The following is a 27,225-nucleotide window of genomic DNA, read 5'->3' as shown; positions in this document are numbered from 1 at the left end:
TGATGTTCATTTAGTCTGTAAATAAATACACACGATGAGCATACACATACCTGCTGCGTTTTGGTCCTCATTCACCGACGACAACCGTGACAGAATCACCCACCACTCAAGGACCAAGCAGCAGAGGAAGGAGCAGAGGGAATTCGAGTTGGACTGGCGGGAGAAGTGGACCTAGGAGGAAGTTCTGGACGGGGCCGGACCTTGGCACCAGGCTGGGGAGTATCGCCGCCTGCAGTGGGAAATTGAGGCAGCCAAGGCAGAGAGGCGTAGGTACGAGGCCATGGACGCGCTGAGGGAGAAGCACGAGAGGCACCCCCAAGAATTTTTTGGGGGGGGGCACACGGGTAGTTTGGCTAGGCGTAAGAAGAGCCGGAAGCCAGCTACCCGTGGTTATATGGAGGAGCGTATGGGGTGGAGAGCGCTATGTTTCGCTGAGGAGCGCACTATCTCACCCATACGCACGCACAGTCCGGTGCGCGTTATTCCAGCCCCTCGCAGGTGCCGTGCTAGAGCGGGCATCCAGCCTGGTAGGAGGATGCCTGCGCAGCGCATCTGGTCGCCGGTACGCCTCCGAGGACCAGGCTACCCAACTCCCGCTCTACGCACGGCTACCATCAGGCCCCTGCACAGCCCAGTCTGCCCTGTACGAGCACCCCGCTCGTACAGGGCTACTAGTTCCATCCAGCCAAGGCGGGTTGTGCAGGAGGTAAGATCTAGATCGACTGTGCGCCTCCATAGCCCTGGGTTTCCAGCTCCTGTCTCTCGTGCGGACCCGGAAGTGCGTCAACCCAGTCCGAATCGTCCTGTTCCCGCTCCCCGCACTAGCCTGGAGGTGCGTGTTCATAATCTGGTAAGCCCAGTACCAGCACCACGCACCAGGCTACAAGTGCGTAAACCCAGCCACGCCAGTCAACAGTCATCAGAGCTGCCCGCCAGTCAACAGTCATCAGAGCTGCCCGCCAGTCAACAGTCATCAGAGCTGCCCGCCAGTCAACAGTCGTCAGAGCTGCCCGCCAGTCAACAGTCGTCAGAGCTGCCCGCCAGTCAACAGTCGTCAGAGCTGCCCGCCAGTCAACAGTCGTCAGAGCTGCCCGCCAGTCAAGTCGTCAAAGCTGCCCGCCAGTCAACAGTCGTCAGAGCTGCCCGCCAGTCAACAGTCGTCATCAGAGCTGCCCGCCAGTCAACAGTCGTCATCAGAGCTGCCGGCCAGTCAACAGTCGTAATCAGAGCTGCCCGCCAGTCAACAGTCGTCAGAGCTGACCGCCAGTCAACAGTCGTCAGAGCTGCCCGCCAGTCAACAGTCGTCAGAGCTGCCCGCCAGTCAACAGTCGTCAGAGCTGCCCGCCAGTCAACAGTCGTCAGAGCTGCCCGCCAGTCAACAGTCGTCAGAGCTGCCCGCCAGTCAACAGTCGTCAGAGCTGCCCGCCAGTCAACAGTCGTCAACAGACTGCGCCGAACTGCCGGAGTGGCCAGACTGCCCCGAACTGCCGGAGTGGCCAGACTGCCCCGAACTGCCGGAGTGGCCAGACTGCCCCGAACTGCCGGAGTGGCCAGACTGCCCCGAACTGCCGGAGTGGCCAGACTGCCCCGAACTGCCGGAGTGGCCAGACTGCCCCGAACTGCCGGAGTGGCCAGACTGCCCCAAACTGCCAGACTGCCCCGAACTGCCAGACTGCCCAGACTGTCCCGAACTGCCAGACTGGCCCGACTGCCCCCCGGCGATGCCAGACTGGCCCGACTGCCCCTCGGCGATGCCAGAGTGGCCCGACAGCCTGGAACGGCTGGAACCAGAGCCACCTCCAGATATAGGTGGGTTGGGGAGGGGGGGTGTAGCACAGTGCCGTCGTTGACGGCAGCCACCCTCCCTTCCCTCCCTTTAGTAGAGGGGAATTTTGGTTTTGTTGTTTGGGGGTTGTTTTTTTTTTTTTTTTTTTTTTAAGGTGCTTCCGGGGTTAGCACCTTTAAGGGGGGGTACTGTCACGTCCTGGCCAGTATAAGGGTTAATTAGTATTGTATTTGGTCAGGACGTGGCAGAGGGTATTCGTTTTATGTGGTTCGGGGTGGTGTGTTTGTTAAAAGGGTGTTTGATTTAGTATTTCCGGGTTTTGGTTTATGTTTAGGTATTTCTATGTTTAGTCTAGTGTGTGTCTGGTTCTATGTTGAGTTAATTGGGGTTGGACTTCCAATTGAAGGCAGCTGTTTGGTGTTGCCTTTGATTGGAAGTCCTATATTAGTTGGGTGTGTTTGTCTTGTATTTTGTGGGTGATTGTTCTATGCTTTGCCAGACTGTTGGTTGTTCGTTTATTCTCGTGAGTTCGTTTTGTTGTTTTGATGTTCATTTAGTCTGTAAATAAATACACACGATGAGCATACACATACCTGCTGCGTTTTGGTCCTCATTCACCGACGACAACCGTGACAGATAGTTAAATGCTGGATAGTTAAATACTGGATATATAAATGCTTGATAAATAAATGCTTGAAATACAAATGCTTGATAAATAAATGCTTGATATACAGTGGGGGGAAAAAAGTATTTGATCCCCTGCTGATTTTGTACGTTTGCCCACTTACAAAGAAATGATCAGTCTATAATTTTAATGGTAGATTTATATGAACAGTGAGAGACAGAATAACAACAAAAAAATCCAGAAAAACGCATGACAAAAATGTTATAAAATGATTTCCATTTTAATGAGGGAAATAAGAATTTGACACCTCTGCAAAACATGACTTAGTACTTGGTGGCAAAACCCTTGATGGCAATCACAGAGGTCAGACGTTTCTTGTAGTTGGCCACCAGGTTTGCACACATCTCAGGAGGGATTTTGTCCCATTCCTCTTTGCAGATCTTCTCCAAGTCATTAAGGTTTCGAGGCTGACGTTTGGCAACTCGAACCTTCAGCTCCCTCCACAGATTTTCTATGGGATTAAGGTCTGGAGACTGGCTAGGCCACTCCAGGACCTTAATGTGCTTCTTCTTGAGCCACTCCTTTGTTGCCTTGGCCATGTGTTTTGGGTCATTGTCATGCTGGAATACCCATCCACGACCCATTTTCAATGCCCTGGCTGAGGGAAGGAGGTTCTCACCCAAGATTTGACACTACATGGCCCTGTCAAATGATGCGGTGAAGTTGTCCTGTCCCCTTAGCAGAAAAACACCCCCAAAGCATAATGTTTCCACCTCCATGTTTGATGGTAGAGATGGTGTTCTTGGGGTCATAGGCAGCATTCCTCCTCCTCCAAACACGGCGAGTTGAGTTGATGCCAAAGAGCTCCATTTTGGTCTCATCTGACCACAACACTTTCACCAGTTGTCCTGTGAATCATTCAGATGTTCATTGGCAAACTTCAGACGGGCATGTATATGTATTCTTGAGCAGGGGGACCTTGCGGGCGCTGCAGGATTTCTGTCCTTCACGGCGTAGTGTGTTACCAATTGTTTTCTTGGTGACTATGGTCCCAGCTGCCTTGAGATCATTGACAAGATCCTCCCGTGTAGTTCTGGGCTGATTCCTCACCGTTCTCATGATCATTGCAACTCCACGAGGTGAGATCTTGCATGGAGCCCCAGGCCGAGGGATACTGACAGTTCTTTTGTGTTTCTTCCATTTGCGAATAATCGTACCAAATGTTGTCACCTTCTCACCAAGCTGCTTGGCGATGGTCTTGTAGCCCATTCCAGCCTTGTGTAGGTCTACAATCTTGTCCCTGACATCCTTGGAGAGCTCTTTGGTCTTGGCCATGGTGGAGAGTTTGGAATCTGATTGATTGATTGCTTCTGTGGACAGGTGTCTTTTATACAGGTAACAAACTGAGATTAGGAGCACTCCCTTTAAGAGTGTGCTCCTAATCTCAGCTCGTTACCTACATAAAAGACACCTGGGAGCCAGAAATCTTTCTGATTGAGGGTCAAATACTTATTTCCCTCATTAAAATGCAAATCAATTTATAACATTTTTGACATGCGTTTTTCTCAATATGTTTGTTGTTATTCTGTTTCTCACTGTTCAAATAAACCTAACATTAAAATTATAGACTGATCATTTCTTTGTCAGTGGGCAAACATACAAAATCGCCAGGGGATCAAATACTTTTTCCCCCCACTGTATAAATTCTTGATAAATAAATGCTTGATAAATAAATGCTTGATAAATAAATGCTGGATATATAAATGCTGGATAGTTAAATACTGGATAAATAAATACTGGATATATAAATGCTTGATAAATAAATGCTTGATTAATAAATGCTTGATATATAAATTCTTGATAAAAAATGCTTGATATATAAATGCTTGATAAATAAATTCTGGATAAATAAATGCTGGATATATAAAGGCTTGATAAATAAATGCTGGATAAATAAATGTTGGATATATAAATGCTGGATATATAAAGGCTTGATAAATAAATGCTTGAAATACAAATGCTTGATAAATAAATACTGGATAAATAAATGCTGGATATATAAATGCTTGATAAATAAATACTTGATATATAAATGCTTGATAAATAAATGCTTGATATATAAAGGCTTGATATATAAAGGCTTGATAAATAAATAAATGATAAACAAATAATTGATAAATAAATAAATAATAAATAGTGCATAACTATTATAAAGGATTAATTGCATGAAGAAATATTCATACAAATACAAACAATAGTTATTTGTTTAGAGTCAAGGATATGCTTTGTATAATTCTACAAATCCTCGAAATAACGTAGGCTTCAGTCTTCTCTTTCTGCTTTGGCCTTCCCTGTAGCTCAGTTGGTAGAGCATGGTGTTTGCAACACCAGGGTTGTGGGTTCGATTCCCACGGGGGGCCAGCACAGAAAAAAAAAAAAAACATGTATGAAATGTATGTATTCACTACTGTAAGTCGCTCTGGATAAGAGCGTCTGCTAAATGACTAAAATGTAAATGTAATGCTTTGGGTCCACAGTAACCACACAGCTTCAGTCTTCTCTTTCTGCTTTGGGTCCACAGTCACCACACAGCTTCAGTCTTCTCTTTCTGCTTGGGGTCCACAGTCACCACACAGCTTCAGTCTTCTCTTTCTGCTTGGGGTCCACAGTCACCACACAGCTTCAGTCTTCTCTTGCTGCTTGGGGTCCACAGTCACCACACAGCTTCAGTCTTGTCTTTCTGCTTGGGGTCCACAGTCAGCACATAGCTTTGGGACTTTATGTGAGGAAGACCCACAAAAAAATCGGTTTCACTGCACACAGTTTTCATACGTCTTGTTTCGTGTGCACCTGCCGACATGACGTGCTAAATGCATGGACTGCACGGATATTCTTCGAAAAAGTGAAATTTGGAAAAAGACCTACACCTCTGAGAGTTATTTGACAAAGGTAAGTGTCATAGAAACTGCAGAATATGCTCTTTCTGATACTATATAGAAATCACAATGTTTTACCTGCATGTGAGTCTGAATGAGGATTTGATGAAGTGATGTTCCTTTCCCAGCATCTGTAAATTATAAGAGGCACCCATCTCTTCATGTACAATTTGACAACTGATGGGCCTGATATTGTCAGATCTGCTCCTACTACGCCCTCTGGTGTTCATCCAGTGTCTTCTTGACCTGCAGTTACCCTAAATTAAATCAACCTCTTCCGCTCCTTATCATTCAGTTAGGCCTACTTTATATTAAGTTGTGAAATAAGGTGCATTCATCCATTTGTCATTCATTCAGTGGGGGACTCATTAGCGCCTGGCTGGGTACCAACGTCCGACAGCACATTGTCTTGGAGCCTGGATGTGTACCAACATCCTACAAAACATTGTCTTGGAGCCTAGCTGGGTACCAACGTCCTACAGAACATTGTCTTGGAGCCTGGCGGGGTACCAACATCCTACAGAACATTGTCTTGGAGCCTGGCTGGGTACCAACGTCCTACAGAACATTGTCTTGGAGCCTGGCTGGGTACCAACGTCCTACAGAACATTGTCTTGGAGCCTAGTTGGGTACCAACGTCCTACAGAACATTGTCTTGGAGCCTGGCTGGGTACCAACATCCTACAAAACATTGTCTTGGAGCCTGGCTGGGTACCAACGTCCTACAGAACATTGTCTTGGAGCCTGGCTGGGTACCAACGTCCTACAGAACATTGTCTTGGAGCCTAGTTGGGTACCAACGTCCTACAGAACATTGTCTTGGAGCCTGGCTGGGTACCAACGTCCTACATAACATTGTCTTGGAGCCTGGCTGGGTACCAACATCCTACAGAACATTGTCTTGGAGCCTGGCTGGGTACCAACGTCCTACAGAACATTGTCTTGGAGCCTAGTTGGGTACCAACGTCCTACAGAACATTGTCTTGGAGCCTGGCTGGGTACCAACGTCCTACAGAACATTGTCTTGGAGCCTGGCTGGGTACCAACGTCCTACAGAACATTGTCTTGGAGCCTGGCTGGGTACCAACGTCCTACAGAACATTGTCTTGGAGCCTGGCTGGGTACCAACGTCCTACAGAACATTGTCTTGGAGCCTGGCTGGGTACCAACATCCTACAGAACATTGTCTTGGAGCCTGGCGGGGTACCAACGTTTCTCCTCTCCTCTTAAAGGAGTGTTTTCTCCTCTCTCCTCTTAAAGGTGTGTTTTCTCCTCTCTCTCTCCTCTTAAAGGTGTGTTTTCTCCTCTCTCTCTCCTCTTAAAGGTGTGTTTTCTCCTCTCTCTCTCCTCTTAAAGGTGTGTTTTCTCCTCTCTCTCTCCTCTTAAAGGTGTGTTTTCTCCTCTCTCTCCTCTTAAAGGTGCGTTTTCTCCTCTCTCTCTCTCCTCTTAAAGGTGTGTTTTCTCCTCTCTCTCTCCTCTTAAAGGTGTGTTTTCTCCTCTCTCTCCTTTTAAAGGTGTGTTTTCTCCTCTCTCTCTCCTCTTAAAGGTGGGTTTTATCCCCCAGGGAATGTTTGGTTGGTTGGCCTCAACCTGGGCCTCGTTTCCCTGACAGGTAATAACTCAAGCTGCTGCTTTCCCTCCCCCCTCCCTACCTCTCCCCCTCACTCCCCACCTCTCCCTCTCTCCTCACCTCTCCCTCCCTCTCCCCTTCACTCCCTACCTCTCCCCTCACTCTTCACCTTTCCCCACCTCTCCCTCTCTCTCTCTCTCTCCACCTCTACCTCTCTCTCTCTCTCTCCACCTCTACCTCTCTCTCTCTCTCTCTCCACCTCTCCCTCCGTCTCCCCACCTCTCCCTCTCCCCTCACTCCCTACCTCTCCCCTCACTCCCCACCTCTCCCTCTCCCTCTCCCTCTCTCTCTCTACCTCTCCCTCTCTACCTCTCCCTCCGTCTCCCCACCTCTCCCTCACTCCCCACCTCTCCCTCCGTCTCCTACCTCTCCCTCCGTCTCCCCACCTCTCCCTCCGTCTCCCCACCTCTCCCTCTCCTTCACTCCCTACCTCTCCCCTCACTCCCTAACTCTCCCTCTTTCTTCCCCTCACTGTGGATTTTCATACCAATTGGGAGGAGGCTGTGACCTCTACTGTTTCTGTGCCGTATTGTATTATTTTAAAGAGACACCTATTTATCAGCGTTAGATCAGAGAGGAGCCCAAGGCCAGTAGAAGTGATGTTGACAACAAACAGACCAAGGCTGTGTCCCAAATGGCAGCCTCACAGGGCTCTGATAGTAGTATACTACATAGGGGACAGGGTGCCGTTTGGGAGGCAGACTAACCCACAGGCATAGTAGCAGAGCTCAGAGTGGCTGATTACAGGAGCTAGCTGTACAGTGTCTGTCTGGGGGGGATTCAGTTCAAGATTGACTTGTTCTGTCTGGGGGGGATTCAGTTTAAGATTGACTTGTTCTGTCTAGGGGGGATTCAGTACAAGATTGACTTGTTCTTTCTGGGGGGGATTCAGTTCAGGATTCACTGACTTGTTCTGTCTGGGGGGATTCAGTTCAGGATTCACTGACTTGTTCTGTCTGGGGAGGATTCAGTTCAGGATTCACTGACTTGTTCTGTCTGGGGGGGATTTAGTTCAGGATTCACCGACTTGTTCTGTCTGGGGGGGGATTTAGTTCAGGATTCACTGACTTGTTCTGTCTGGAGGGGATTCAGTTCAAGATTCACTGACTTGTTCTGTCTGGGGGGATTCAGTTCAAGATTCACTGACTTGTTCTGTCTGGGGGGGATTCAGTTCAAGATTCACTGACTTGTTCTGTCTGAGGGGGATTCAGTTCAGGATTCACTGACTTGTTCTGTCTGGGGGGATTCAGTTCAAGATTCACTGACTTGTTCTGTCTGGGGGAGGATTCAGTTCAGGATTCACTGACTTGTTCTGTCTGGGGGGATTCAGTTCAGGATTCACTGACTTGTTCTGTCTGGGGGGATTCAGTTCAGGATTCACTGACTTGTTCTGTCTGGGGGGATTCAGTTCAAGATTCACTGACTTGTTCTGTCTGGGGGGATTCAGTTCAGGATTCACTGACTTGTTCTGTCTGGGGGGATTCAGTTCAGGATTCACTGACTTGTTCTGTCTGGGGGGATTCAGTTCAAGATTCACTGACTTGTTCTGTCTGGGGGGGATTCAGTTCAGGATTCACTGACTTGTTCTGTCTGGGGGGATTCAGTTCAGGATTCACTGACTTGTTCTGTCTGGGGGGGATTCAGTTCAAGATTCACTGACTTGTTCTGTCTGGGGGGGATTCAGTTCAAGATTCACTGACTTGTTCTGTCTGGGGGGGATTCAGTTCAAGATTCACTGACTTGTTCTGTCTGGGGGGATTCAGTTCAAGATTCACTGACTTGTTCTGTCTGGGGGGGATTCAGTTCAAGATTCACTGACTTGTTCTGTCTGGGGGAGATTCAGTTCAAGATTCACTGACTTGTTCTGTCTGGGGGGGGATTCAGTTCATGATTCACTGACTTGTTCTGTTCTAAAGCATCTCAGAAAGCTTGTTCATTATAATTCCTTCATCAACCTTCCCTTCACAGTGTCTCTCAGATTGCCAATCATGCCCAGCGTGTATGTGTGCCTGCCTGTCTGACTGCCTGTCTGTGATGTCTGAGACGGAGCCTGTAATTGGTTGTGTGATCGTCCAACTGTGTCGCTGTGTGTTGTCATATAGTGTAACACGGCCAGTCAATTCCTCCGCGGCCTTGTTAACGAACCACAGACAGACAGGGCTGCCAGTAAACTGATATGGACCTGTGATCTTTGCACAATAGATCTGTTATCTATGATGCTGGGGTCCGGGCTGTGGGATATCTGTTATCTATGGTGCTGGGGTCTGGGCTGGGGTCTGGGCTGTGGGATATCTGTTATCTATGGTGCTGGGGTCTGGGCTGTGGGATATCTGTTATCTATGGTGCTGTGGGATATCTGTTATCTATGATGCTGGGGTCCGGGCTGTGGGATATCTGTTATCTATGGCGCTGGGGTCTGGGCTGTTGGGATATCTGTTATCTATGGTGCTGGGGTCTGGGCTGTGGGATATCTGTAATCTATGGTGCTGGGGTCTGGGATATCTGTTATCTATGGCGCTGGGGTCTGGGCTGTTGGGATATCTGTTATCTATGGTGCTGGGGTCTGGGATATCTGTTATCTATGGTGCTGGGGTCTGGGCTGTGGGATATCTGTTATCTATGATGCTGGGGTCTGGGATATCTGTAATCTATGGTGCTGGGGTCTGGGATATCTGTTATCTATGGCGCTGTGGTCTGGGCTGTGGGATATCTGTTATCTATCTGTTCAAAACTGATGCTACTCTCTGATGGGCGGCACAATGCAAGGAGAAGATGAGGAAAGTGATCTGCATTTGTTTAACTTCTGGTGTTTAAATAGCTAAATAATTGATAGGTGGCTCCATCTCTCTCCCATTCCACTGATCTCTCTCCATCTCTCTCCCATTCACCTGATCTCTCTCAATCTCTCTCCCATTCACCTGATCTCTCTCCATCTCTCTCCCATTCACCTGATCTCTCTCCATCTCTCTCCCATTCTCCTGATCTCTCTCCATCTCTCTCCCATTCCACTGATCTCTCTCCATCTCTCTCCCATTCCACTGATCTCTCTCCATCTCTCTCCCATTCTCCTGATCTCTCTCCATCTCTCTCCCATTCTACTGATCTCTCTCCATCTCTCTCCCATTCTACTGATCTCTCTCCATCTATCTCCCATTCCACTGATCTCTCTCCATCTCTCTCCCATTCTACTGATCTCTGTCCCATCTCTCTCCCTATATTATTTCTCTCTCTCCACACAACCACTCACACAGTGATGTTGTGGTTAGATGTACTCACACTGTGATGTTGTGGTCAGGTTAGGATTAGATGTACTCACAATGTGACGTTGCGGTCAGGTTAGATGTACTCAGACTGTGACGATGCGGTCGGGTTAGATGTACTCACACTGTGACGTTGTGGTCGGGTTAGGGGTTAGATGTACTCACACTGTGAAGTTGTGGTCAGGTTAGATGTACTCACACTGTGACGTTGTGGTCAGGTTAGATGTACTCACACTGTGACGTTGTGGTTAGATGTACTCACACTGTGACGTTGTGGTAAGATGTACTCACACTGTGATGTTGCGGTCGGGTTAGGGTTAGATGTACTCACACTGTGACGTTGTGGTCAGGGTAAAAGATGTACTCACACTGTGACGTTGTGGTCAGGTTAGGGTTAGATGTACTCACACTGTGACATTGTGGTCAGGTTAGGGTTAGATGTACTCACACTGTGATGTTGTGGCTAGATGTACTCACACTGTGACGTTGTGGTCAGGTTAGGGGTTAGATGTACTCACACGGTGACGTTGTGGTCAGGTTAGATGTACTCACACGGTGATGTTGTGGTCAGGTTAGATGCACTCACACGGTGACGTTGTGGTCAGGTTAGATGAACTCACACGGTGACGTTGTGGTCAGGTTAGATGTACTCACACGGTGACGTTGTGGTCAGGTTAGATGTACTCACACGGTGACGTTGTGGTCAGGTTAGATGTACTCACACGGTGACGTTGTGGTCAGGTTAGATGTACTCACACGGTGACGTTGTGGTCAGGTTAGGGGTTAGATGTACTCACACGGTGACGTTGTGGTCAGGTTAGATGTACTCACACGGTGACGTTGTGGTCAGGTTAGGGGTTAGATGTACTCACACGGTGACGTTGTGGTCAGGTTAGGGGTTAGATGTACTCACACTGTGACATTGTGGTCAGGTTAGGGTTAGATGTACTGACTGTGACGTTGTGGTCAGGTTAGGGTTAGATGTATTCACACTGTGATGTTGTGGTCAGGTTAGGGTTAGATGTACTCACACTGTGATGTTGTGGTCAGGTTAGGGTTAGATGTACTCACACTGGGACGTTGTTGTCAGGCTAGGGTTAGATGTACTTACACTGTGACGTTGCGGTCGGGTTAGGGTTAGATGTACTCACACTGACGTTGTGGTCAGGTTAGGGTTAGATGTACTCACACTGTGACGTTGTGGTCAGGTAAGGGTTAGATGTACTCACACTAGGACGTTGTGGTCAGGTTAGGGTTAGATGTACTTACACTGTGACGTTGCGGTCGGGTTAGGGTTAGATGTACTCACACTGTGACGTTGTGGTCAGGTTAGATGTACTCACACTGTGACGTTGTGGTCAGGTTAGATGTACTCACTGATGTTGTGGTCAGGTTAGGGTTAGATGTACTCACACTGTGACGTTGTGGTTAGATGTACTCACACTGTGACGTTGTGGTCAGGTTAGGGGTTAGATGTACTCACACGGTGACGTTGTGGTCAGGTTAGGGGTTAGATGTACTCACACGGTGACGTTGTGGTCAGGTTAGGGGTTAGATGTACTCACACGGTGACGTTGTGGTCAGGTTAGGGGTTAGATGTACTCACACGGTGACGTTGTGGTCAGGTTAGGGTTAGATATATTCACACTGTGACGTTGTGGTCAGGTTAGGGTTAGATGTACTCACACTGTGACGTTGTGGTCAGGTTAGGGTTAGATGTACTCACACTGGGACGTTGTTATCAGGTTAGGGTTAGATGTACTTACACTGTGACGGTGCGGTCGGGTTAGGGTTAGATGTACTCACACTGTGACGTTGTGGACAGGTTAGGGTTAGATGTACTCACACTGTGACGTTGTGGTCAGGTTAGGGTTAGATGTACTCACACTGGGACGTTGTGGTCAGGTTAGATGTACTCACACTGTGACGTTGTTGTCAGGTTAGATGTACTCACACTGTGACGTTGTGGTCAGGTTAGATGTACTCACACTGTGACGTTGTGGTCAGGTTAGATGTACTCACACTGTGACGTTGTGGTCAGGTGAGCGTTAGATGTACTCACACTGTGACGTTGTGTTTGGGTTAGGGTTAGATGTACTCACACGGTGACGTTGTGGTTAGATGTACTCACACTGTGACGTTGTGGTCAGGTTAGGGTTAGATGTACTCATACGGTGACGTTGTGGTCAGGTTAGGGGTTAGATGTACTCACACGGTGACGTTGTGGTCAGGTTAGGGGTTAGATGTACTCACACTGTGACATTGTGGTCAGGTTAGATGCACTCACACTGTGACGTTGTGGTCAGGTTAGGGTTAGATGTACTCACTGTGACGTTGTGGTCAGGTTAGGGTTAGATGTATTCACACTGTGACATTGTGGTCAGGTTAGGGTTAGATGTACTCACACTGTGACGTTGTGGTCAGGTTAGGGTTAGATGTACTCACACTGGGACGTTGTTGTCAGGTTAGGGTTAGATGTACTTACACTGTGACGTTGCGGTCGGGTTAGGGTTAGATGTACTCACACTGTGACGTTGTGGTCAGGTTAGGGTTAGATGTACTCACACTGTGACGTTGTGGTCAGGTTAGGGTTAGATGTACTCACACTGGGACGTTGTGGTCAGCTTAGATGTACTCACACGGTGATGTTGTGGTCAGGTTAGATGTACTCACACGGTGACGTTGTGGTCAGGTTAGATGTACTCACACGGTGACGTTGTGGTCAGGTTAGATGTACTCACACGGTGACGTTGTGGTCAGGTTAGATGTACTCACACGGTGACGTTGTGGTCAGGTTAGATGTACTCACACGGTGATGTTGTGGTCAGGTTAGATGTACTCACACGGTGACGTTGTGGTCAGGTTAGGGGTTAGATGTACTCACACGGTGACGTTGTGGTCAGGTTAGATGTACTCACACTGTGACGTTGCGGTCAGGTTAGGGGTTAGATGTACTCACACTGTGACGTTGTGGTCAGGTTAGGGTTAGATGTACTCACACTGTGACATTGTGGTCAGGTTAGATGTACTCACACTGACGTTGCGGTCAGGTTAGGGTTAGATGTATTCACACTGTGACGTTGCGGTCAGGTTAGGGTTAGATGTACTCACACTGTGACGTTGCGGTCGGGTTAGGGTTAGATGTACTCACACTGTGACGTTGTGGTCAGGTAAGGGTTAGATGTACTCACACTAGGACGTTGTGGTCAGGATAGGGTTAGATGTACTTACACTGTGACGTTGCGGTCGGGTTAGGGTTAGATGTACTCACGCTGTGACGTTGTGGTCAGGTTAGATGTACTCACACTGTGACGTTGTGGTCAGGTTAGATGTACTCACTGATGTTGTGGTCAGGTTAGAGTTAGATGTACTCACACTGTGACGTTGTGGTCAGGTTAGGGGTTAGATGTACTCACACGGTGACGTTGTGGTCAGGTTAGGGGTTAGATGTACTCACACGGTGACGTTGTGGTCAGGTTAGGGGTTAGATGTACTCACACGGTGACGTTGTGGTCAGGTTAGGGTTAGATGTATTCACACTGTGACGTTGTGGTCAGGTTAGGGTTAGATGTACTCACACTGTGACGTTGTGGTCAGGTTAGGGTTAGATGTACTCACACTGGGACGTTGTTATCAGGTTAGGGTTAGATGTACTTACACTGTGATGGTGCGGTCGGGTTAGGGTTAGATGTACTCACACTGTGACGTTGTGGACAGGTTAGGGTTAGATGTACTCACACTGTGACGTTGTGGTCAGGTTAGGGTTAGATGTACTCACACTGGGACGTTGTGGTCAGGTTAGATGTACTCACACTGTGACGTTGTGGTCAGGTTAGATGTACTCACACTGTGACGTTGTGGTCAGGTTAGATGTACTCACACTGTGACGTTGTGGTCAGGTTAGATGTACTCACACTGTGACGTTGTGGTCAGGTGAGCGTTAGATGTACTCACACTGTGACGTTGTGTTTGGGTTAGGGTTAGATGTACTCACACGGTGACGTTGTGGTTAGATGTACTCACACTGTGACGTTGTGGTCAGGTTAGGGTTAGATGTACTCATACGGTGACGTTGTGGTCAGGTTAGGGGTTAGATGTACTCACACGGTGACGTTGTGGTCAGGTTAGGGGTTAGATGTACTCACACTGTGACATTGTTGTCAGGTTAGATGCACTCACACTGTGACGTTGTGGTCAGGTTAGGGTTAGATGTACTCACTGTGACGTTGTGGTCAGGTTAGGGTTAGATGTATTCACACTGTGACATTGTGGTCAGGTTAGGGTTAGATGTACTCACACTGTGACGTTGTGGTCAGGTTAGGGTTAGATGTACTCACACTGGGACGTTGTTGTCAGGTTAGGGTTAGATGTACTTACACTGTGACGTTGCGGTCGGGTTAGGGTTAGATGTACTCACACTGTGACGTTGTGGACAGGTTAGGGTTAGATGTACTCACACTGTGACGTTGTGGTCAGGTTAGGGTTAGATGTACTCACACTGGGACGTTGTGGTCAGGTTAGATGTACTCACACGGTGATGTTGTGGTCAGGTTAGATGTACTCACACGGTGACGTTGTGGTCAGGTTAGATGTACTCACACGGTGACGTTGTGGTCAGGTTAGATGTACTCACACGGTGACGTTGTGGTCAGGTTAGATGTACTCACACGGTGACGTTGTGGTCAGGTTAGATGTACTCACACGTTGACGTTGTGGTCAGGTTAGATGTACTCACACGGTGATGTTGTGGTCAGGTTAGATGTACTCACATGGTGACGTTGTGGTCAGGTTAGGGGTTAGATGTACTCACACGGTGACGTTGTGGTCAGGTTAGGGGTTAGATGTACTCACACGGTGACGTTCTGGTCAGGTTAGGGTTAGATGTACTCACACTGTGATGTTGTGGTCAGGTTAGATGTACTCACACGGTGACGTTGTGGTAAGGTTAGGGGTTAGATGTACTCACACGGTGACGTTGTGGTCAGGTTAGGGTTAGATGTACTCACACGGTGATGTTGTGGTCAGGTTAGGGTTAGATGTACTCACACTATGACGTTGCGGTCGGGTTAGGGTTAGATGTACTCACACTGTGACATTGTGGTCGGGTTAGGGTTAGATGTACTCATACGGTGACGTTGTGGTTAGATGTACTCACACTGTGACGTTGTGGTCAGGTTAGGGTTAGATGTACTCACACGGTGATGTTGTGGTCAGGTTAGGGTTAGATGTACTCACACTATGACGTTGTGGTAAGATGTACTCACACTGATGTTGCGGTCGGGTTAGGGTTAGATGTACTCACACTGTGACGTTGTGGTCAGGATAGGGGTTAGATGTACTCACACTGACGTTTTGTTCAGGTTAGGGTTAGATGTACTCACACTGTGACGTTGTGGTCAGGTTAGGGGTAGATGTACTCACACTATGACGTTGTGGTCAGGTTAGGGTTAGATGTACTCACACTGTGACGTTGTGGTCAGGTTAGATGTACTCACACTGTGACGTTGTGGTCAGGTTAGATGTACTCACACTGTGACGTTGTGGTCAGGTGAGATGTACTCACACGGTGACGTTGTGGTCAGGTTAGATGTACTCACACGGTGATGTTGTGGTCAGGTTAGGGGTTAGATGTACTCACACTGTGATGTTGTGGTCAGGTTAGATGTACTCACATGGTGACGTTGTGGTCAGGTTAGGGGTTAGATGTACTCACACGGTGACGTTGTGGTCAGGTTAGGGGTTAGATGTACTCACACGGTGACGTTCTGGTCAGGTTAGGGTTAGATGTACTCACACTGTGATGTTGTGGTCAGGTTAGATGTACTCACACGGTGACGTTGTGGTCAGGTTAGGGGTTAGATGTACTCACACGGTGACGTTGTGGTCAGGTTAGGGTTAGATGTACTCACACGGTGATGTTGTGGTCAGGTTAGGGTTAGATGTACTCACACTATGACGTTGTGGTAAGATGTACTCACACTGATGTTGCGGTCGGGTTAGGGTTAGATGTACTCACACTGTGACGTTGTGGTCAGGATAGGGGTTAGATGTACTCACACTGACGTTTTGTTCAGGTTAGGGTTAGATGTACTCACACTGTGACGTTGTGGTCAGGTTAGGGGTAGATGTACTCACACTATGACGTTGTGGTCAGGTTAGGGTTAGATGTACTCACACTGTGACGTTGTGGTCAGGTTAGATGTACTCACACTGTGACGTTGTGGTCAGGTGAGATGTACTCACACGGTGACGTTGTGGTCAGGTTAGATGTACTCACACGGTGACGTTGTGGTCAGGTTAGGGGTTAGATGTACTCACACTGTGATGTTGTGGTCAGGTTAGATGTACTCACATGGTGACGTTGTGGTCAGGTTAGGGGTTAGATGTACTCACACAGTGACGTTGTGGTCAGGTTAGGGGTTAGATGTACTCACACGGTGACGTTCTGGTCAGGTTAGGGTTAGATGTACTCACACTGTGATGTTGTGGTCAGGTTAGATGTACTCACATGGTGACGTTGTGGTCAGGTTAGTGGTTAGATGTAATCACACGGTGACGTTGTGGTCAGGTTAGGGTTAGATGTACTCACACGGTGATGTTGTGGTCAGGTTAGGGTTAGATGTACTCACACTATGACGTTGTGGTAAGATGTACTCACACTGATGTTGCGGTCGGGTTAGGGTTAGATGTACTCACACTGTGACGTTGTGGTCAGGATAGGGGTTAGATGTACTCACACTGACGTTTTGTTCAGGTTAGGGTTAGATGTACTCACACTGTGACGTTGTGGTCGGGTTAGGGGTAGATGTACTCACACTATGACGTTGTGGTCAGGTTAGGGTTAGATGTACTCACACTGTGACGTTGTGGTCAGGTTAGATGTACTCACACTGTGACGTTGTGGTCAGGTTAGATGTACTCACACTGTGACGTTGTGGTCAGGTGAGATGTACTCACACGGTGACGTTGTGGTCAGGTTAGATGTACTCACACGGTAACGTTGTGGTCATGTTATGGGTTAGATGTACTCACACTGTGAGGTTGTGGTCAGGTTAGATGTACTCACACGGTGACGTTGTGGTCAGGTTAGGGGTTAGCTGTACTCACACGGTGACGTTGTGGTCAGGTTAGATGTACTCACACGGTGACGTTGTGGTCAGGTTAGATGTACTCACACGGTGACGTTGTGGTCAGGTTAGATGTACTCACACGGTGACGTTGTGGTCAGGTTAGATGTACTCACACGGTGACGTTGTGGTCAGGTTAGATGTACTCACACGGTGATGTTGTGGTCAGGTTAGATGTACTCACACGGTGACGTTGTGGTCAGGTTAGGGGTTAGATGTACTCACACGGTGACGTTGTGGTCAGGTTAGATGTACTCACACTGTGACGTTGCGGTCAGGTTAGGGTTAGATGTACTCACACTGTGACATTGTGGTCAGGTTAGATGTACTCACACTGTGACGTTGCGGTCAGGTTAGGGTTAGATGTATTCACACTGTGACGTTGCGGTCAGGTTAGGGTTAGATGTAATCACACTGGGATGTTGCGGTCGGGTTAGGGTTAGATGTACTCACACTGACGTTGTGGTCAGGTTAGGGTTAGATGTACTCACACTGTGACGTTGTGGTCAGGTAAGGGTTAGATGTACTCACACTAGGACGTTGTGGTCAGGTTAGGGTTAGATGTACTTACACTGTGACGTTGCGGTCGGGTTAGGGTTAGATGTACTCACACTGTGACGTTGTGGTCAGGTTAGATGTACTCACACTGTGACGTTGTGGTCAGGTTAGATGTACTCACTGATGTTGTGGTCAGGTTAGGGTTAGATGTACTCACACTGTGACGTTGTGGTTAGATGTACTCACACTGTGACGTTGTGGTCAGGTTAGGGGTTAGATGTACTCACACGGTGACATTGTGGTCAGGTTAGGGGTTAGATGTACTCACACGGTGACGTTGTGGTCAGGTTAGGGGTTAGATGTACTCACACGGTGACGTTGTGGTCAGGTTAGGGTTAGATGTATTCACACTGTGACGTTGTGGTCAGGTTAGGGTTAGATGTACTCACACTGTGACGTTGTGGTCAGGTTAGGGTTAGATGTACACAAACTGGGACGTTGTTATCAGGTTAGGGTTAGATGTACTTACACTGTGATGGTGCGGTCGGGTTAGGGTTAGATGTACTCACACTGTGACGTTGTGGACAGGTTAGGGTTAGATGTACTCACACTGTGACGTTGTGGTCAGGTTAGGGTTAGATGTACTCACACTGTGACGTTGTGGTCAGGTTAGGGGTAGATGTACTCACACTATGACGTTGTGGTCAGGTTAGGGTTAGATGTACTCACACTGTGACGTTGTGGTCAGGTTAGATGTACTCACACTGTGACGTTGTGGTCAGGTGAGATGTACTCACACGGTGACGTTGTGGTCAGGTTAGATGTACTCACACGGTGACGTTGTGGTCAGGTTATGGGTTAGATGTACTCACACTGTGATGTTGTGGTCAGGTTAGATGTACTCACACGGTGACGTTGTGGTCAGGTTAGGGGTTAGATGTACTCACACGGTGACGTTGTGGTCAGGTTAGATGTACTCACACGGTGACGTTGTGGTCAGGTTAGATGTACTCACACGGTGACGTTGTGGTCAGGTTAGATGTACTCACACGGTGACGTTGTGGTCAGGTTAGATGTACTCACACGGTGACGTTGTGGTCAGGTTAGATGTACTCACACGGTGATGTTGTGGTCAGGTTAGATGTACTCACACGGTGACGTTGTGGTCAGGTTAGGGGTTAGATGTACTCACACGCTGACGTTGTGGTCAGGTTAGATGTACTCACACTGTGACGTTGCGGTCAGGTTAGGGGTTAGATGTACTCACACTGTGACGTTGTGGTCGGGTTAGGGTTAGATGTACTCACACTGTGACATTGTGGTCGGGTTAGGGTTAGATGTACTCATACGGTGACGTTGTGGTTAGATGTACTCACACTGTGACGTTGTGGTCAGGTTAGGCTTAGATGTACTCACACGGTGATGTTGTGGTCAGGTTAGGGTTAGATGTACTCACACTATGACGTTGTGGTAAGATGTACTCACACTGATGTTGCGGTCGGGTTAGGGTTAGATGTACTCACACTGTGACGTTGTGGTCAGGATAGGGGTTAGATGTACTCACACTGACGTTTTGTTCAGGTTAGGGTTAGATGTACTCACACTGTGACGTTGTGGTCAGGTTAGGGGTAGATGTACTCACACTATGACGTTGTGGTCAGGTTAGGGTTAGATGTACTCACACTGTGACGTTGTGGTCAGGTTAGATGTACTCACACTGTGACGTTGTGGTCAGGTTAGATGTACTCACACGGTGACGTTGTGGTCAGGTTAGATGTACTCACACGGTGACGTTGTGGTCAGGTTAGGGGTTAGATGTACTCACACTGTGATGTTGTGGTCAGGTTAGATGTACTCACATGGTGACGTTGTGGTCAGGTTAGGGGTTAGATGTACTCACACGGTGACGTTGTGGTCAGGTTAGGGGTTAGATGTACTCACACGGTGACGTTCTGGTCAGGTTAGGGTTAGATGTACTCACACTGTGATGTTGTGGTCAGGTTAGATGTACTCACACGGTGACGTTGTGGTCAGGTTAGGGGTTAGATGTACTCACACGGTGACGTTGTGGTCAGGTTAGGGTTAGATGTACTCACACGGTGATGTTGTGGTCAGGTTAGGGTTAGATGTACTCACACTATGACGTTGTGGTAAGATGTACTCACACTGATGTTGCGGTCGGGTTAGGGTTAGATGTACTCACACTGTGACGTTGTGGTCAGGATAGGGGTTAGATGTACTCACACTGACGTTTTGTTCAGGTTAGGGTTAGATGTACTCACACTGTGACGTTGTGGTCAGGTTAGGGGTAGATGTACTAACACTATGACGTTGTGGTCAGGTTAGGGTTAGATGTACTCACACTGTGACGTTGTGGTCAGGTTAGATGTACTCACACTGTGACGTTGTGGTCAGGTTAGATGTACTCACACTGTGACGTTGTGGTCAGGTGAGATGTACTCACACGGTGACGTTGTGGTCAGGTTAGATGTACTCACATGGTGACGTTGTGGTCAGGTTATGGGTTAGATGTACTCACACTGTGATGTTGTGGTCAGGTTAGATGTACTCACACGGTGACGTTGTGGTCAGGTTAGGGGTTAGATGTACTCACACGGTGACGTTGTGGTCAGGTTAGATATACTCACACGGTGACGTTGTGGTCAGGTTAGATGTACTCACACGGTGACATTGTGGTCAGGTTAGATGTACTCACACGGTGACGTTGTGGTCAGGTTAGATGTACTCACACGGTGACGTTGTGGTCAGGTTAGATGTACTCACACGGTGATGTTGTGGTCAGGTTAGATGTACTCACATGGTGACGTTGTGGTCAGGTTAGGGGTTAGATGTACTCACACGGTGACGTTGTAGTCAGGTTAGATGTACTCACACTGTGACGTTGCGGTCAGGTTAGGGTTAGATGTACTCACACTGTGACATTGTGGTCAGGTTAGATGTACTCACACTGTGACGTTGCGGTCAGGTTAGGGTTAGATGTATTCACACTGTGACGTTGCGGTCAGGTTAGGGTTAGATGTAATCACACTGGGATGTTGCGGTCGGGTTAGGGTTAGATGTACTCACACTGTGACGTTGCGGTCGGGTTAGGGTTAGATGTACTCACACTGACGTTGTGGTCAGGTTAGGGTTAGATGTACTCACACTGTGACGTTGTGGTCAGGTAAGGGTTAGATGTACTCACACTAGGACGTTGTGGTCAGGTTAGGGTTAGATGTACTTACACTGTGACGTTGCGGTCGGGTTAGGGTTAGATGTACTCACACTGTGACGTTGTGGTCAGGTTAGATGTACTCACACTGTGACGTTGTGGTCAGGTTAGATGTACTCACTGATGTTGTGGTCAGGTTAGGGTTAGATGTACTCACACTGTGACGTTGTGGTTAGATGTACTCACACTGTGACGTTGTGGTCAGGTTAGGGGTTAGATGTACTCACACGGTGACGTTGTGGTCAGGTTAGGGGTTAGATGTACTCACACGGTGACGTTGTGGTCAGGTTAGGGGTTAGATGTACTCACACGGTGACGTTGTGGTCAGGTTAGGGTTAGATGTATTCACACTGTGACGTTGTGGTCAGGTTAGGGTTAGATGTACTCACACTGTGACGTTGTGGTCAGGTTAGGGTTAGATGTACACAAACTGGGACGTTGTTATCAGGTTAGGGTTAGATGTACTTACACTGTGATGGTGCGGTCGGGTTAGGGTTAGATGTACTCACACTGTGATGTTGTGGACAGGTTAGGGTTAGATGTACTCACACTGTGACGTTGTGGTCAGGTTAGGGTTAGATGTACTCACACTGGGACGTTGTGGTCAGGTTAGATGTACTCACACTGTGACGTTGTGGTCAGGTTAGATGTACTCACACTGTGACGTTGTGGTCAGGTTAGATGTACTCACACTGTGACGTTGTGGTCAGGATAGATGTACTCACACTGTGACGTTGCGGTCAGGTTAGGGTTAGATGTACTCACACTGTGACGTTGTGGACAGATTAGGGTTAGATGTACTCACACTGTGACGTAGTGGTCAGGTTAGGGTTAGATGTACTCACACGGTGATGTTGTGGTCAGGTTAGGGGTTAGATGTACTCACACTGACGTTTTGTTCAGGTTAGGGTTAGATGTACTCACACTGTGACGTTGTGGTCAGGTTAGGGGTAGATGTACTCACACTATGACGTTGTGGTCAGGTTAGGGTTAGATGTACTCACACTGTGACGTTGTGGTCAGGTTAGATGTACTCACACTGTGACGTTGTGGTCAGGTTAGATGTACTCACTGATGTTGTGGTCAGGTTAGAGTTAGATGTACTCACACTGTGACGTTGTGGTCAGGTTAGGGGTTAGATGTACTCACACTGTGATGTTGTGGTCAGGTTAGATGTACTCACACGGTGACGTTGTGGTCAGGTTAGGGGTTAGATGTACTCACACGGTGACGTTGTGGTCAGGTTAGGGGTTAGATGTACTCACACGGTGACGTTCTGGTCAGGTTAGGGTTAGATGTACTCACACTGTAATGTTGTGGTCAGGTTAGATGTACTCACACGGTGACGTTGTGGTTAGATGTACTCACACATTGACGTTGTGGTCAGGTTAGATGTACTCACACTGTGACGTTGTGGTCAGGTTAGATGTACTCACTGATGTTGTGGTAAGGTTAGGGTTAGATGTACTCACACTGTGACGTTGTGGTCATCTTAGGCGTTAGATGTACTCACACGGTGACGTTGTGGTTAGGGGTTAAATGTACTCACACGGTGACGATGTGGTCAGGTTAGGGTTAGATGTACTCACACTGGGATGTTGCGGTCGGGTTAGGGTTAGATGTACTCACACTGTGACGCTTGCGGTCGGGTTAGGGTTAGATGTACTCACACTGTGACATTGTGGTCGGGTTAGGGTTAGATGTACTCACACTGTGACGTTGTGGTCAGGTGAGATGTACTCACACGGTGACGTTGTGGTCAGGTTAGATGTACTCACACGGTGACGTTGTGGTCAGGTTAGATGTACTCACACGGTGACGTTGTGGTCAGGTTAGGGGTTAGATGTACTCACACTGATGTTGTGGTCAGGTTAGATGTACTCACACGGTGACGTTGTGGTCAGGTGAGATGTACTCACACGGTGACGTTGTGGTCAGGTTAGATGTACTCACACGGTGACGTTGTGGTCAGGTTAGATGTACTCACACGGTGACGTTGTGGTCAGGTTAGGGGTTAGATGTACTCACACTGATGTTGTGGTCAGGTTAGATGTACTCACACGGTGACGTTGTGGTCAGGTTAGGGGTTAGATGTACTCACACGGTGACGTTGTGGTCAGGTTAGGGGTTAGATGTACTCACACGGTGACGTTCTGGTCAGGTTAGGGTTAGATGTACTCACACTGTAATGTTGTGGTCAGGTTAGATGTACTCACACGGTGACGTTGTGGTTAGATGTACTCACACATTGACGTTGTGGTCAGGTTAGATGTACTCACACTGTGACGTTGTGGTCAGGTTAGATGTACTCACTGATGTTGTGGTAAGGTTAGGGTTAGATGTACTCACACTGTGACGTTGTGGTCATCTTAGGCGTTAGATGTACTCACACGGTGACGTTGTGGTTAGGGGTTAAATGTACTCACACGGTGACGATGTGGTCAGGTTAGGGTTAGATGTACTCACACTGGGATGTTGCGGTCGGGTTAGGGTTAGATGTACTCACACTGTGACGTTGCGGTCGGGTTAGGGTTAGATGTACTCACACTGTGACATTGTGGTCGGGTTAGGGTTAGATGTACTCACACTGTGACGTTGTGGTCAGGTGAGATGTACTCACACGGTGACGTTGTAGTCAGGTTAGATGTACTCACACGGTGACGTTGTGGTCAGGTTAGATGTACTCACACGGTGACGTTGTGGTCAGGTTAGGTGTTAGATGTACTCACACTGATGTTGTGGTCAGGTTAGATGTACTCACACGGTGACGTTGTGGTCAGGTGAGATGTACTCACACGGTGACGTTGTGGTCAGGTTAGATGTACTCACATGGTGACGTTGTGGTCAGGTTAGATGTACTCACACGGTGACGTTGTGGTCAGGTTAGGGGTTAGATGTACTCACACTGATGTTGTGGTCAGGTTAGATGTACTCACACGGTGACGTTGTGGTCAGGTTAGGGGTTAGATGTACTCACACGGTGACGTTGTGGTCAGGTTAGGGGTTAGATGTACTCACACGGTGACGTTCTGGTCAGGTTAGGGTTAGATGTACTCACACTGTAATGTTGTGGTCAGGTTAGATGTACTCACACGGTGATGTTGTGGTTAGATGTACTCACACATTGACGTTGTGGTCAGGTTAGATGTACTCACACTGTGACGTTGTGGTCAGGTTAGATGTACTCACTGATGTTGTGGTCAGGTTAGGGTTAGATGTACTCACACTGTGACGTTGTGGTCAGGTTAGGGGTTAGATGTACTCACACGGTGACGTTGTGGTTAGGGGTTAAATGTACTCACACGGTGACGATGTGGTCAGGTTAGGGTTAGATGTACTCACACTGTGATGTTGCGGTCAGGTTAGGGTTAGATGTATTCACACTGTGACGTTGCGGTCAGGTTAGGGTTAGATGTACTCACACTGGGATGTTGTGGTCGGGTTAGGGTTAGATGTACTCACACTGTGACGTTGCGGTCGGGTTAGGGTTAGATGTACTCACACTGTGACATTATGGTCGGGTTAGGGTTAGATGTACTCATACGGTGACGTTGTGGTTAGATGTACTCACACTGTGACGTTGTGGTCAGGTTAGGGTTAGATGTACTCACAAGGTGATGTTGTGGTCAGGTTAGGGTTAGATGTACTCACACTATGACGTTGTGGTAAGATGTACTCACACTGATGTTGCGGTCGGGTTAGGGTTAGATGTACTCACACTGTGACGTTGTGGTCAGGATAGGGGTTAGATGTACTCACACTGACGTTTTGTTCAGGTTAGGGTTAGATGTACTCACACTGTGACGTTGTGGTCAGGTTAGGGGTAGATGTACTCACACTATGACGTTGTGGTCAGGTTAGGGTTAGATGTACTCACACTGTGACGTTGTGGTCAGGTTAGATGTACTCACACTGTGACGTTGTGGTCAGGTTAGATGTACTCACTGATGTTGTGGTCAGGTTAGAGTTAGATGTACTCACACTGTGACGTTGTGGTCAGGTTAGGGGTTAGATGTACTCACACTGTGATGTTGTGGTCAGGTTAGATGTACTCACACGGTGACGTTGTGGTCAGGTTAGGGGTTAGATGTACTCACACGGTGACGTTGTGGTCAGGTTAGGGGTTAGATGTACTCACACGGTGACGTTCTGGTCAGGTTAGGGTTAGATGTACTCACACTGTAATGTTGTGGTCAGGTTAGATGTACTCACACGGTGACGTTGTGGTTAGATGTACTCACACATTGACGTTGTGGTCAGGTTAGATGTACTCACACTGTGACGTTGTGGTCAGGTTAGATGTACTCACTGATGTTGTGGTAAGGTTAGGGTTAGATGTACTCACACTGTGACGTTGTGGTCATCTTAGGCGTTAGATGTACTCACACGGTGACGTTGTGGTTAGGGGTTAAATGTACTCACACGGTGACGATGTGGTCAGGTTAGGGTTAGATGTACTCACACTGGGATGTTGCGGTCGGGTTAGGGTTAGATGTACTCACACTGTGACGTTGCGGTCGGGTTAGGGTTAGATGTACTCACACTGTGACATTGTGGTCGGGTTAGGGTTAGATGTACTCACACTGTGACGTTGTGGTCAGGTGAGATGTACTCACACGGTGACGTTGTGGTCAGGTTAGATGTACTCACACGGTGACGTTGTGGTCAGGTTAGGGGTTAGATGTACTCACACTGATGTTGTGGTCAGGTTAGATGTACTCACACGGTGACGTTGTGGTCAGGTGAGATGTACTCACACGGTGACGTTGTGGTCAGGTTAGATGTACTCACACGGTGACGTTGTGGTCAGGTTAGATGTACTCACACGGTGACGTTGTGGTCAGGTTAGGGGTTAGATGTACTCACACTGATGTTGTGGTCAGGTTAGATGTACTCACACGGTGACGTTGTGGTCAGGTTAGGGGTTAGATGTACTCACACGGTGACGTTGTGTTCAGGTTAGGGGTTAGATGTACTCACACAGTGACGTTCTGGTCAGGTTAGGGTTAGATGTACTCACACTGTAATGTTGTGGTCAGGTTAGATGTACTCACACGGTGATGTTGTGGTTAGATGTACTCACACATTGACATTGTGGTCAGGTTAGATGTACTCACACTGTGACGTTGTGGTCAGGTTAGATGTACTCACTGATGTTGTGGTCAGGTTAGGGTTAGATGTACTCACACTGTGACGTTGTGGTCAGGTTAGGGGTTAGATGTACTCACACGGTGACGTTGTGGTTAGGGGTTAAATGTACTCACACGGTGACGATGTGGTCAGGTTAGGGTTAGATGTACTCACACTGTGATGTTGCGGTCAGGTTAGGGTTAGATGTATTCACACTGTGACGTTGCGGTCAGGTTAGGGTTAGATGTACTCACACTGGGATGTTGCGGTCGGGTTAGGGTTAGATGTACTCACACTGTGACGTTGCGGTCGGGTTAGGGTTAGATGTACTAACACTGTGACATTATGGTCGGGTTAGGGTTAGATGTACTCATACGGTGACGTTGTGGTTAGATGTACTCACACTGTGACGTTGTGGTCAGGTTAGGGTTAGATGTACTCACACGGTGATGTTGTGGTCAGGTTAGGGTTAGATGTACTCACACTATGACGTTGTGGTAAGATGTACTCACACTGATGTTGCGGTCGGGTTAGGGTTAGATGTACTCACACTGTGACGTTGTGGTCAGGATAGGGGTTAGATGTACTCACACTGACGTTTTGTTCAGGTTAGGGTTAGATGTACTCACACTGTGACGTTGTGGTCAGGTTAGGGGTAGATGTACTCACACTATGACGTTGTGGTCAGGTTAGGGTTAGATGTACTCACACTGTGACGTTGTGGTCAGGTTAGATGTACTCACACTGTGACGTTGTGGTCAGGTTAGATGTACTCACACTGTGACGTTGTGGTCAGGTGAGATGTACTCACACGGTGACGTTGTGGTCAGGTTAGATGTACTCACACGGTGACGTTGTGGTCAGGTTAGATGTACTCACACGGTGACGTTGTGGTCAGGTTAGGGGTTAGATGTACTCACACTGATGTTGTGGTCAGGTTAGATGTACTCACACGGTGACGTTGTGGTCAGGTTAGGGGTTAGATGTACTCACACGGTGAC

The 27,225-nt window shown here is 48.1% G+C and overlaps 1 protein-coding gene across 1 annotated transcript in view; it reads right to left on the bottom strand.

The window, feature by feature from the left end:
- tmem8b (transmembrane protein 8B) overlaps positions 1-27,225 on the bottom strand; it is a 337,935-nt gene that overhangs the window by 233,310 nt on the left and 77,400 nt on the right. The window lies entirely within an intron of this gene.

The sequence above is a fragment of the Salmo salar genome, chromosome ssa15 (genome assembly GCF_905237065.1).
Source record: "Salmo salar chromosome ssa15, Ssal_v3.1, whole genome shotgun sequence".
NCBI classification, from domain to species: domain Eukaryota; kingdom Metazoa; phylum Chordata; class Actinopteri; order Salmoniformes; family Salmonidae; genus Salmo; species Salmo salar.
The sequence above is the reverse complement of the archived record's forward strand: the minus strand, read 5'-3'. Positions and strand labels throughout refer to the sequence as shown.